At 36.8% G+C, this 13,867-nt stretch overlaps 1 long non-coding RNA gene across 2 annotated transcripts; it reads left to right on the forward strand.

The window, feature by feature from the left end:
- The first annotated feature begins 10,349 nt into the window (after nucleotides 1-10,349).
- LOC118483929 lies at nucleotides 10,350-13,131 on the forward strand. 2 transcript variants are annotated; one of them, XR_004872419.1, is made up of 4 exons: nucleotides 10,350-10,527; nucleotides 11,726-12,036; nucleotides 12,138-12,586; nucleotides 12,663-13,131. It is a non-coding gene; the product is annotated as an uncharacterized LOC118483929 (long non-coding RNA). The 2 variants fall into 2 exon arrangements; XR_004872420.1 differs by having other exon boundaries at nucleotides 12,138-12,565.
- The last annotated feature ends 736 nt before the right edge of the window (nucleotides 13,132-13,867 follow it).

The raw sequence follows: 13,867 nt of genomic DNA on the forward strand, positions 1-13,867 counted from the left end.
GACCTACATGAATTTTCAACTCGCCGATCGTTTAGTGAAATTTCCTAGAGGTATAGTTGAAAACGTGTTAGTGAAAGTAGGTAAGTTTGTGTTTCCTACTGATTTTGTTGTTCTAGACATGGGCGAGGATCCTAGTGGACACTCTTGTGTTTCACTCATCTTAGGTCGTCCATTCCTTTCTACCGCGAAAGCTATAATAGATGTTCATGGCGGTAAGATAACTCTTGGTGTCACTGATGACACGGTTACATTCCATGTTAATGGAAAGAACTCCGAGAAGGTAGGGATGCCCTCGGTAACTAGGCAAGAGTTAAAGGGGGTTGGAGATGTTAGAATGGAGAGTGATAGGAAGAAGGAGAAGCATGTTAGGTTTAAGGAAAGGGTGGAAGTTGTAGGAGGTGAGGTTGACTTTAAAGATAATTCTTGGAGTTCGGTAGAGGAAGATGAATGGGGAGAGTTTAGTTCGGGAGGTGTGAAGGAAACTAAGTGTGGGGATGGTATTTTAGTGTGTAACTCGAGGTATAAATTCCCCATGAGCGAGCATAAATCAAGTTGGTTTGATGGCGACTTTTGGAGAAAGAAGGGTTTCGGTATGAGTGATTGTTTTAAAGGCCCTAGTGAGAGGTTCAGGGGTGACTTTGATCTTCATGATCCCCCGTGAGTTTTGACAACTTGTTGTAGAATTGTATATTTTTTTGTAGTGTTTCGTATTTTTTTTATTTTATTTTGTACCATGAGTCTAAGTTAGTAGTTTATGAGTCAGTGTTTTGTCTTGAGTCGGTACTGCTTTGGTTTTTTGCTTGTTTTTGTGAATGCAGGTTTGGATATGTACCACCCGTACTCAATCTCCATTCGGGTGATTTTGGAGCTGCTTTTCAAATTTCAAGGCATTTACCAAGTGTACTAGTCAGAGTCAGAGCCGATCCCGACCAAAATGCTATACGATCGAGCTGGATTGGACGAGAGTTTTGGAACATACGCCTTATTAAAACCAGCTAAGCTCTTTCCAATTTGCCCTTAGTCTTTTATTTCTTATTTATTTTTAGTCTTTTGAGTCGGTTTCCATCCTACATTGAGGGCAATGTAAAGTTTAAGTGTGGGGATGGGAAACTATCGTTTAGGTCTTAGTTAGTGAGTCTTGGGTCATAAAAATAAAAAAAAATTTAAAAATCCAAAAAAGAAAAAAAAAATTTGAAAAATAAAAAAATGTCTTTTGAATAAAGAAGTTTGCAAAATTAATACGGAAAATGATAGAAAAGATGGGTTTTTGTTAGGGTTCAAATAATGATAATATGAGATTAATTAAGTCGAGCTTGTGTCTAGTTTGGGATATGTGAATAGGCCCAGTTTGGTTCTAGGTCCCTTTGAGTTAATATTACCTTAATTGTCGGTCTTGTAGGATCGTTTGCTGACCCGAACGAGTCGTTCAGAGGTTATCTTTTGCAATTCAGATGCGGAATAATAAGAAAAGCAAGTAGATATAGCTTGTTCTTCCTTCTAACTATCTTTTGTATTGACTAGAAACAGTTTACAGCTCAAACGTCACACCGGCAGAGCTTCGGCGTGGAAAACAACAACTACTTCTATGTGGATCGCTCATGGCCTATATATAGGGATCTGGGGCCGCTCATGTGGTCAAGTGACACATGAGCGGTCCAAGCATGTATGAATAAGCGACCCAAGATGACACAAAAGCGACCCAAGATATGTGTGACCCTAAAAGCGACCCTAGCTATACAAACACCTGTTTTCTCGTATTTCGTGCCCTATGCTATGCAATATGGTATAAGACTTGATCCTAGACACCTAGACGGAATCAACAGATGTAGTGCACCAACAGACTCCCCCTCAGATGTTGATGGAGTCGCCAACACACCTTGACTGTAAACTTGTGTCTTCACATCTGCAGTCTAGATCAGTCTCTGGGCTTTCTCTTTCTCTCTATCTTCAGACTCCCCCTCTCGATTTACTGGTATTCTTTTGTTTTTCAGTAACATCTTCAGGATCGTTGTCTGGCATTCAAACACTCTAATTCTCTTGATCAGATCTCTTGATTCCTTAAGTTCATCAGCATCATCAGTTTGTCATGATCTTCAGAATCAGAATCTGATCTTCACAGACTTTTAGAATCAAATATCCTGGCTCTATCAAAAATCTTGAGCTTTAATTTCTGAGATCGAAACCTGGCTACCTGCACAATCTTAACCCAGAAATAAATTTTCTAATTTTATCGCATATCAGATAACTCTGCACCAACATATGACTCCCCTCAAAACAATATATGATGAACCACTTGAAGAAGGCTAGATTTAACGAAAACAGTTAGATTTACACAAACACTCCCCCTCAAATACTGTTCATCATGTTTAGCACTCGGAATTTTGAAAATCAGTTTTCCAACATCAGTTGTCGAAAATCTTTTTGAATTTTTCAAAATTTATGCTAAAACACACACAAAATCTTTTTGTATTTTGGAATAAAGAAACTAAAATGCAGAAAAAAACTATTTACAAACAATATTTTTGTGAGTTCGTGCAAGAGGATCATATCAGTTTATGAAACAAATCACCAACACCGTTAAGCTTGATTTCATTTTAAGCTTTAAACAATTTACCTAGATTGTCAGTATGTTTGTCCTCTTAAATTCTCAACACAAATTTCAATTGATTCGAGATACGAGATTAATGTTTTAGAGACTTAAACTTAATTGTGTATCACTCCACTTGAATATACTCCTGTATCCAGATCCCAAATATTCAGTCTTACAGGTGAGTATACCACAGATGATATCGAGGGGTTAGATGCGAAACCGTGAGAGCTCAGGTCAGAACTTCCGTTCAGCAGAGAGATGACGGTTCGACTTTTGGTGGGTCCCCTTTAGAGGATCTTTTTGCATTTCAACAGCAGCGACTATCAATTTTATTGTTTCATCAGCATGCTGAGGGCGAAGCTTATGTTTCAAAGCTTTAGCATAAAGTATTATCCGGGGACTAGGTCAGTACTTCCATACAGCAGAAGTCCCGGGATAATACCCCAGATATCACTGAGTATAAAGACCTAGTATCTCAGAATACGGGATCTTTCAAACAAGATTTCGGGGGTTACCCATATATCCATGAATAGTTACCCACGAATTAAGCAAGTTTGATTTAGGTTTATATCTCGTTTCAATTTACTAAATGTGCGAAAATCTACTGACACATCCGCAGTAAGATTGTTTAACACTTTTTAACTTTACATTTCTTTAGCGTGCCGTGATAGTCCACTGATGTACTATCATTTCCTCTTTTTCGCAACAAAACTCATTTTTGAATTTTATCATGTTTTTGGCTTTTTCAAATTTTCAAATGTTTTTGGATTTTCTGAAATTTCCCTACTCCCCCTAAAATGCAAACACATTTTAAAGAAAATTTGAAAACTTCTAGACTTTTGACCTACTAGAAACATAAAAAGTAAAACAAACTATACAGAAACTTGACAACCGACACTGAATCACATCAAATCGCCATTCACTAGGCATAAACAATCTGAACTCCCCCTATCACAAATCATTTTCTCATTTAGATTTCAAAACACTTAAGTTTGTTTTAATCAAAACGATTTTTCCAGAAAATGAATTTGTGTTGATAACAACCACTTGTAGGTTTATCAATTTTAAAAAATGGGGATGTGGTTCATCATCTTGTCTATCTTTTGCCATATATAGTAAATCAAGTACAACTTAATGTCCCTGATTTACCATTTGCCTTTAAGAACCTTCTGTACCACTTGTAAATGTACTTCAAAGAATACACTTCACAATTTAACCACAAATACCACTTGTGGGATCAAGATTACCACTTGTAGATATCCAAAAACTACCACGTGTAGGAATATTACGTCTACATCACCATTATATCAATCAAAATGCCGATTCCTGCTTCGCAATTACCCACCTGGAAGCTCCGGCATAGTCCTTTCACCTGCAAAACATCCAAACATGAATCACAATCATTCAAACAAACATATCATAAACTAGAATGATGCCGATTCCTGATCCACGATATAAACTTGGGATCTCCGGCGTAGTCCTAAGACTATCATGGAAAACAAACATCCATCCAAGTCTTCTCAGACTTGATGGATTTCAACTCCTGAGCAGTTGGGTTGTATGTAGCCTTTTTTGTGGCGTAAAAATCTTTGACCCCCTTTGCTCTCCCACTCAACATTTTCCCAAATATCTTCTTAACATTCCCGTTGAATGTTTTCTCGACATCAAAATCATTCTTTTCTTTGTAAAACTGATTCGAAATTTCAGTTTTTCCCACTTTCTTCTTTACTTCCTCAAACTTCAATGATGGAAATTCCTCATCATTCACTGAGATCTTTTTCTCAACCTCTGGCTCTTCTGGCTTTGTGGAACCAGATTCATCGCCGACATTTACTTCATCTTTCTTTGCAACCCAGACCTGGTTGTCTTTTCCTTTCTTCTCATACTTGTTCTTTTGTGAGCATTCACCAACCTCGAATTTTGAATTCTCAAACATTCTAAGTTTTTCAGTAGATGGTTCAACATCAACAACTTTCTCTTTCAATTTCTGAGAAACTCCCTGTTTTGCTTTGGCATTCTGTGTACAGTTCCATGCAATGTGACCGACTTCATTGCATCTGTAACAGGTACGAGTCTCTCTTAGATAACTAATCTCAACTCCATTCTTCTTTCTTTCAGCAAGAAACTCCTGGTTTGATTGTCTCCAGAACGGTTTCTTCTGTTCCTCGTCTGAGCTTCCACCTGACACAAATTCAAATTTTGTTTTAGAATTTTTCATATTTTTATCATTTTCTGGTGGAATAAAACCTAATCCTTTCTTTTTGTAGCTATGATTTTGGTTAGGTTTCTTTTGAAAACCAGAACCAGAATTGTAACCTTTTTTTCTTGTTTAGACGTTGTTGAATTCTAGAAGTATATTTTTTAGGTTTTTCAAAATTGTTCAAAACTTTTAATTCAGGAATATTAATCTCTACTAGTTTAAAAATTTTGTTGATTACTTCCGTTTTGATGTTCATTATCGGAAACTCTTTGTTGTAATATAATTTGTCAGAACCATTCAAAGTATAAACAACTTCGAATGTTTCATCATCCAAATTTGCTTTCGATAACAAAAATTCTTTACTGTAACACCGTTTGACCGATGAATTTTGACTGTTAACTGACGACTTTGACCCTCCAGACTTAGATTTCGACTCGGACTCCTCATCAGTATCCAACACTTGATCGACCACCTTTTTGATTAATTCAGACTCATGATCAGTATCGGACGAGGTAAACGTGACATCGATGTTGTCTGGTAAAACGTCAGTTGTGTCGGTTTTTAACTTTATATTGACTGCTTTCTCAAGTTGCTCCTCATTTGGTTTCCTAGGAGAATACCCATCCCAAATTGGAGGTGGACACTTGTTATAGCTAACAGTCGGTTTCTTACCACAGTCTTTCTTCTTCTTTGGCTTCTCGTCTTGAAAAGCTTCCAAACCTACAACAGTTGGGTAAACACGATCAATGAGATAATCAGAAGTAGTATAGCTTAACAATAACCGTCTAATTCTCTCATTTTCGATCTTTTCAGTTTCCAACTCTTGCTTCCATTTTGCACTCTCTTCGATGTAGAAATTGATCGCTTTTTGTTTTGACATCAAAGTTGCATTCATCATTGTCAGTGCCTGTTCTCTTTCTGAGTTTGTTGTTTGGAGACCAGTTACTGTTTTGTTCAATATATCGTACGATTCTTTCACATAATTGAGGTTAAACAATAACTGCTCTTTCTTTTTCTCATACTCAGCTATGATGTCGTCTTTTGCTGCAAACTCTTTGCAGGCTTTCAAGCACTTCTCGCACGGCTTGACAACTTCAACAATCTTCTCAACTTCGATTGTTTTAATAACTTCAACCACCTTTTCTACTTCAATCACCTTCTCTTCTTCTTTTACAACCTCAGTAATCTTCTCAGCAACATTCTCAACAACTTGAATATCATCTTCAGATTCAGTTTGTTGTTCTTGAGCAGCTCGTTTTTCCTTCAGTTTCTCCATCCGTTCTGCAAAATATAAATGAAAACTATCAGGAGAAAGATGAGACTTAGCAACATTTATATGTTTTTTCTCATCATCACTGCTGCTGTGATCAGGTGACTGATCAAACTGAACAGATTTTTCAGAATCACCATCAGAAACACCAGAACCAGACGATGTTTTATCAAATACAACTGGTTTTTCTGAAACAATTTCATTCTGTACACTCTCATCAGAACTCGACAAACTCTCATCTAAACCGTCTGAAATTTCTCCAGATCTTTCTGAAATTTCATCAGTACTCTCTGAATTTTCATCAGACGATACAAATTTCTCATCCTCACTTCTCACATTCTCTCCGATTGATCTCATCCAAGTAGCAAATAAATTTGGTTCTCGGACGATCTTGGCAATAAAAGCTTTAAAACTTCCATTTTCATCCACAAACATATCCCAACTAAAACCTTCTGGTAGTTTCTCATCATCTTGATCGATAACTCGTGCTGCAGTGTCTTTGGATGATATATAATCACTCTAGCTGAAATCTACCAAGCATGCTCTTTTCGGATCTTCAATCCTTCTTCCGTGAGCTGTCTGAGGTTCCTGGGATTGACCAACTTGCTGATAAATAGCTTTGCGGTAGTAATCATCTTTCCCGAATGGATTCTGTGCTCCGCTAGCTTCTCTTCCTTTGCACTCCCGCTTGAAATGGCCTTTCTCCCTGCATCGAAAACAAGTAACTTTAGATTTATCAAAACCTAAAGTAGATACATGAGCGTCAAGAAAGTCATTTCTCCCGGTAATGGTTTTGAATTTCTCAGCTCGTCTAAGAACACTTGCAAGACACCACTTGATATCCATAAGTTCCATCTCTTCGGCGTCTATTTGATCGTAATCCTCTTTGGTGAGCATAGGATTTCCGATCCGACCAGCAACAAGACCCTCATAAGATAACAGAACTGAACCCAGAAGTGCCATGTGGTCTTTCGCAGTGTCTTCAGAGAAGCTTTGACCTTCTGGAAGGTTGAGAGCTATGTTGCACTGAATCACGTATCCATTTCCGGTTTTGGTACTCTGAGAATGAAAACTTGTGTTAGTCTCTTTCGGATTCACACTCGGAAACGATGAAAACCCGCTGCTAATCTTGTTTGAACTCTGATCAGCTCTTTCTGATGAATCACCAGCACTGAAGGCGGTTTGAATCTTTGGACTTCTTTCAGCTTCAGAAACTGGAACACTACCTTTATAGTACATTTTAATATCCTGTTGACCACTAGAACTGTTCATTCTAGCGATCTTTTGCTGTTCAAGATTCTGAGCCTCTAATTTTTCAATAAATTGCCCAATTGTCAGTCCGTCATAAACACCCGTGTTTTTCAATATCATCAAATACGTTCCCCACTCTTTCTGAGGTAACGCGTCAGCCAATTTATCCACATACTCTTCAGGTTTTTTATCAACACCAATCATTGTTAATGATCTCACTAAGTGACAATATCTTTCAATCAGCGTCTTAGTATCCTCTCCTGGTAGACTGCTAAAAAGATCAAACTCTTTCTTAAGCAATGCCTTTTTGCATTTAACCATACTCGTACTTCCCTCGAATTTGATTTTAAGAGCTTCCCATATTGACTTAGCAGTTTTGTCGTGTTCTAACAGAATGAATATATCTTCTTTAATCGCCTGCTGTAACAAACTGATCATCATTTTTTCTGCTCTGTACATTGCACGTTCTTGATCTGTAAATTCAGATATCTGCTTGATAACATTCACCTCTGTTCTTGGTAACACATACTTCTTCAAGATACATTCCCATGATCTAAGATGATTTGCTTGAACCCAGTTTTCAAAACGATCCTTCCACCCGTAGTATTCTTCAATACTCATCAGTTTCGGTGGTTTCTGGGTGGTTCCCGTCTCATTTTCAAGATTCATGGCTTGAGCAATCGCGGCTGGAGTACTCGGTGTAGCAAATGCGTTGAAAAATTCAGAACTCATGTTGACTTAGCACAATATTCAATACAACTGACAGAAAAGCGGTTCAATCAGTGAGCAAATAAGCGATCCAGGCAATGTGTTTTGAGCGGTCCAACACAAATGTCAATTAAACGATCCACACTTTGTCTGAAAAAGCGATCCCTGATAATCCGAATAAGCGGTTCCTGATCGTTCGAATGAGCGATCCTCAATCGTCCGGATGAGCGGTTCAAGGTGAGTTGTTCGAGCGATCCAAGATTGTGACGTTCGAGCGATTCAAGAATGTTCGAAAGAGCGGTTCAAGAGGCTACTTTGGAGCGGTCCAGATCAAAAGTGTACGAATGAGCGGTTCCAGATGTGATCTAAGAGCGGTTCCTGATGATGTCATTACGAGCGATCCATATTTCGAACATGTTTTGACCTATAAAAACTTCGAATTTTGTCTTCAAACTTTCCAGGGTTTATCTTGATACTATTGCGCACAATCTGTGAAAAATTGAACGAAATTTGACCGTGAAATCTCTCGGAAAAGAGAAACGAAGGTGTAGAAGTGAGAAACAACACTGAAAACCAGCTATAATCTGCAGAAAACCTCCTCCCAAGCTCTGATACCACTTGTAGGATCATTTGCTGACCCGAACGAGTCGTTCAGAGGTTATCTTTTGCAATTCAGATGCGGAATAATAAGAAAAGCAAGTAGATATAGCTTGTTCTTCCTTCTAACTATCTTTTGTATTGATTAGAAACAGTTTACAGCTCAAACGTCACACCGGCAGAGCTTCGGCGTGGAAAACAACAACTACTTCTATGTGGATCGCTCATGGCCTATATATAGGGATCTGGGGCCGCTCATGTGGTCAAGTGACACATGAGCGGTCCAAGCACGTATGAATAAGCGACCCAAGATGACACTAAAGCGACCCAAGATATGTGTGACCCTAAAAGCGACCCTAGCTATACAAACACCTGTTTTCTCGTATTTCGTGCCCTATGCTATGCAATATGGTATAAGACTTGATCCTAGACACCTAGACGGAATCAACAGATGTAGTGCACCAACAGGTCTACTAGTGGGTTTTCATCTAGAGAAAATGGGAAATTGAAACTGTCTATAAGAGTATAAAGAACACCGTTATAAGTTAAAACCGTTAGAACTTGTAATCATGAAAAAAAATAAGAAAAAAAATGAGCTAGAAACTGAATGAAAGTAGCGCAGGCCTATGTAATCTTGGTTGGGGATAGTGACTTTACAACCGGAATACCTCTAGGATGTGTGAAATCGAACTTGCAAATAAAAAAGTACCGAAGCCTAAGTAATCCGAGTTGGGGATAGCGACTCTACAGCCGGAATGCCTCTGGGTTAGGGAAAGCAACGTCGACGCTCTTTAAAAAAATGAAAAGAAAGAAAAAAATAATGCTGAAAAAAAAGAAAAAAAATATTTGATTTTAAATTCTCTTGGTTTTGATATAAGACGGTTGGGAATTGGTCCAGTGATCGTTCCTTTTGTTCTATAAGCTTGAGGCGGGATTAGGTGGACCGTAGCTTCTAGCGTGAGACCTTAGGTAGATTGACCGCACTTGAACTAAATTTGCATGATAAGGGGCTTAGAACTGAGTTTGGGTTTAAAGGGACAAACATATTTGCAATCGTGGCTAACACAAGTTTTGATTTTAACAAGTATAAATAAGTTTTTGACCCGAGTATTTATCCATCTCTGATTCCGTATGCATAGATTCTTTTTCAGGGACGAAAAAGGTTTAAGTGTGGGGATATTTGATGTGTGGTAAAATATACATATTTGTCCCGTGTAAATTGTATAGTTTTTGTATAGTTTTTATTTAGTTTTAGTGTTTTATTATATTATTTTGTGTTGGGTCAGGTCCTGGTGCAATTGGAGCGCAAAAAGAGTGGAGAGCCAGTGACCGAATTAAATTTTAGCAATTTTTCTCGAGTGGGCCGAGTCTGCTATATCTATGGAATAAAATGTTGCTGCCATATATTATATTTCTAAAAAAAAAAGGTTGCATAATATAATAATTAGAGGATGAATTTTATATTAAAAAAAAGATGGTGGCTTGATTCTTGAGAGTGGCAATATTCATTACTAGATAACTGGCGGCCATATTATTATTGTGGTCAATTTTTGGCAGCTAATAAAAAAGAAGGAAGGGCTTTGACCTGTTGACCGAATTAAAGAACTGGGCTGTGGAAAATTGTATAAGCCCAGCGAACCAGTTTGGTGAATTTGGGGCCTTGAAAATAAAAATAGATGTTGTCATGATATCCTAATTGACTTGGGCACAAAGAAATAGAGATCCCATATATATTTGGACGGCTGGATATCAGACGAGGGGACTGGACGACAGAAGGCAGCCGCAAAAAGAGAGGAGGCAACTATTGGGCGCAACATTCAAGAGGAGAAGAAACAGTTAGACCGAGAAGCAAAAGAAGGAAAAAAAGGGAGAAGCTCGGAGTTAAGAAGATTTAAAATATTAAAGCTTTCGGTTAGATGCTATGTTTTATATTTCCAGTTTATTAGCACTTGAATATTTGACAATGTTTTCTAGACCCGTTTGCTTTAAATTTATTTTTGTTTCGTTCTTGACTATGAGTAGCTAAACTTTTTATGGTTGCCTAGGGTTGATGAACTAGACGATTTGTTTGAATGAATAATTTTTGGTTTTGAATGAATATGATGATTTACATGTTATAATTTTTGAACCCGATTCTAATTATTTGTGTGTTGGTATTGATTGGCTTAATAATTTATATGTTGGTTCCATTGCTCTAGATACTTAGAAATATACTTTAGAGCCGGGAGTCAGTCTAGGTTGTAATTTTTCGGTCTAGACCTTGAAGGTGAGAAATGTAATTCAAGTTTAATAATTATTAAAACCAATTAATTAAAACGTGCAATCTCTTCTAGAGGTGAGAAATCTAATCAAGAATTGCTAGGTTATTAGTTGGGCGTTGTTTGACAATTTGGGTGGCCGATAACTCGGGTTCATCTGTTTATTCGCGTCTAGAGTTTCCTAGGGTCTCGGTGTTCTTAGTTATTTCTGCTTCATAATTTGAGGGTTTTAGTAAATAAATTGCTTTATACCTGATAGTTGTGGGACTTGGTGGTCGATAACTCGAGTCAGTCCATTTTAGCACTTCATCACTTGTCATACTGTCAGGTTCGGTTTACCTTTCAGGGGTTTATCAGGTTAGGCAGAGTCTTCATTCAGAACCAAGGTTAGGATTTTATTCATGAGTCTAGGGATTCTTACCTAGGTAACCTATTTTTCTCATACTTGAGTTTCAGTCCAGTCTTTAGTCGCCTGCGCTTGCTGCTGTTTGATCGTCTATTTAGTTAAATTGCTTTTTAGTTTAAAAAATATTTTTCTCAAAACAAAACCAATTTATTAGGCTAGGGCTCGATAGAGGTTCAGTATCAAGAGTCGCTAGATTGTGTCCACGGTTCGATACTCGGACTTACTTGTTTTACTACTTACGACCGGTACACTTGCCGGTAGTGTGTGGTTTACGGTTTTTCCAATTTTTAAAACTTGTTGAATTTAATTAATACATATTTCACACATCAATGGACGACAACCGAAGGAAATGTTTGGTTAGTATTTTAATCTCGGTTATGGCGAATTTAGTTTTCTTTATAATATCATGTTAGACAGTTTTTGATTTTAATTTATTTATACATAGGTTCTGCCAAAAAATATAAACAATGGATTAAAGAGTTTAACTATCCAGTTGGCTTTGTCAAAGTGCGGACAACTAATGGCCAAGTGTTTGAAGTCAAGGTATATGATTTAGGAAACTTCTGTTATTTCTACAATGGGTGGTATTCCGTAGTTGAAACTTTGAAACTACAATCTGGATCGTGGCTCGTATTTCAGTATGAAGAAGCATTAGAAAGTTTCCGGATATTTTATTTCTATGACAATATTGCATTTGCTCCATCTGATTATTTTTACTACAGACCCAATGGCGCTTTTGATAAACCTGATGCTATGGTATGTAGTTCACAATCTGGGTTCAATATATTTATTATGGTTTGTTATTTATTGGTTGTTAGTATATGAAATTACTAATATTTATTTTTTTCTCGTTGTAGCATATCAATCGTTTATTTGTACATCACAAGATGGACAATACCATTCCAAACTATCCGGTTGTTATTAGAGGTCCTGGGAAGCATAAATTGTTTGTTCGAATGGATGTTATTGACAATCAGCTTTACATAACAACTGGATGGGATCGGATTAAGAAGAAATTGTCATTAAGTGATGAGCATCTGCTTGTGTTTGAAATGATTGATCTTCACACTTTTGATAAGCCCGTTTTCAATTGTTCCAAGGATGCTGCTTAGTGTTGCCACCGGAATTATATGCTGTTGTTAAGGAAAAAGTTGTAGAAGAGGTTATCAGTATTTCTGATGGTGAAGATGTGGATGACATAACTAAGGGCAATGAAGCTGATATGCTCCCTGTAACCACGAACGACAAAACTATTCCAGTAGTTTTCCGTGTGGACAATCATTTTGTAAGTTTCTGTAACCAAAAGGTACTAACAGGACCTTAGGATGTATTAACCATATTATAATACTATCTTTCTTAATATTATTTGTTGTTTGTTACAGCGCATTAAAAAAGCTCTCGCTAAAAAACTTGGCTTGGATAGGAAGAGGAGTTTAAAGATTGTAGATGCTGCTGGAAATGTTTGGGATGTTCGAGTTGGTATCGAGTCTCCTGATGGTCAGTTTTACATAAAAGACATGAAACAGTTTGTGAAGGATAAAAAGATGGTTCCTCGTGAAGAGTTTACCCTTAAGTTCGTCATGGGTAAAGGTATTTTCTTGTTTGACTGAATGGTTGTGGGGCCTTTGCGGATAATGTTATTATGTATGGAAACAATGTTTTTTGTTTGTGGTTGTTAGTTTGCTTAAAACTCTTTTGTAAAAGTTGATAGTGTAGTTTTGACCCTAGTGGTACGAAGGGTGTATGTATAGATAAGTTTTTGGTTGCATATGTTACTGAAACACTGCAGACTATGTATTAAGAACATGTAGTGTTCCTAATGACTAACGGTTGAAAGCATTACTTGCATTAGTTATTCCTTGTCTTTTATATATATGTTATTCTTATTTACCTTTCATTGTTTTATAATTGTTAAAGCTATCAATTTTTAAACATGTATACTATTTTTTAAAACAATACTCTAAAATAGCATCCATTATTATTAGATAAAAGGAACATGTTCATAGGATGTGCAAAAGATCATACCAAATTACTTCATACATGAAAAGACTTTTGTCCAAAATGCTATTTCTACAACGACTATAGATTTTGTAGAATATCTTTGTAGACCACGTTAGTTGTGGTTTTACACACTTATTTTCCCCTATCACATATCAAGATCTTCAAACCCCTCATCAGCAAATGTTCTCTTTTACCAAACTTTAACTACAACAGACCTTTTACAACTCCAAATATTGACTCTCTGTAATTTGCAGGAGCACAGATTCTTCAAAAAACTGCTATCAATGATCAAATTCTAAACATTTGTTTTATCTTTGCATTCATCTGTTCACCATCAAACCAACCCTTGATACTATTAAACCTCTGTTGACTTACCAAACAGATGTTCAGACACAATTCAACATCAACATAATCTAAATCTTACTCAAACACTAAATAAGTAAAACTAAAACACAACATAGATTCATAAAATTAAAATTTATTCATTTATTCATGACATTAAAACTAAAACTCCTATAATTACGTCACATACTGAACAACATTAAAGTTCAAATCTAACAATAACAACAAGAATTAAGAAACTTTA

The sequence above is a fragment of the Helianthus annuus genome, chromosome 11, assembly GCF_002127325.2.
Source record: "Helianthus annuus cultivar XRQ/B chromosome 11, HanXRQr2.0-SUNRISE, whole genome shotgun sequence".
NCBI classification, from domain to species: Eukaryota; Viridiplantae; Streptophyta; class Magnoliopsida; order Asterales; family Asteraceae; genus Helianthus; species Helianthus annuus.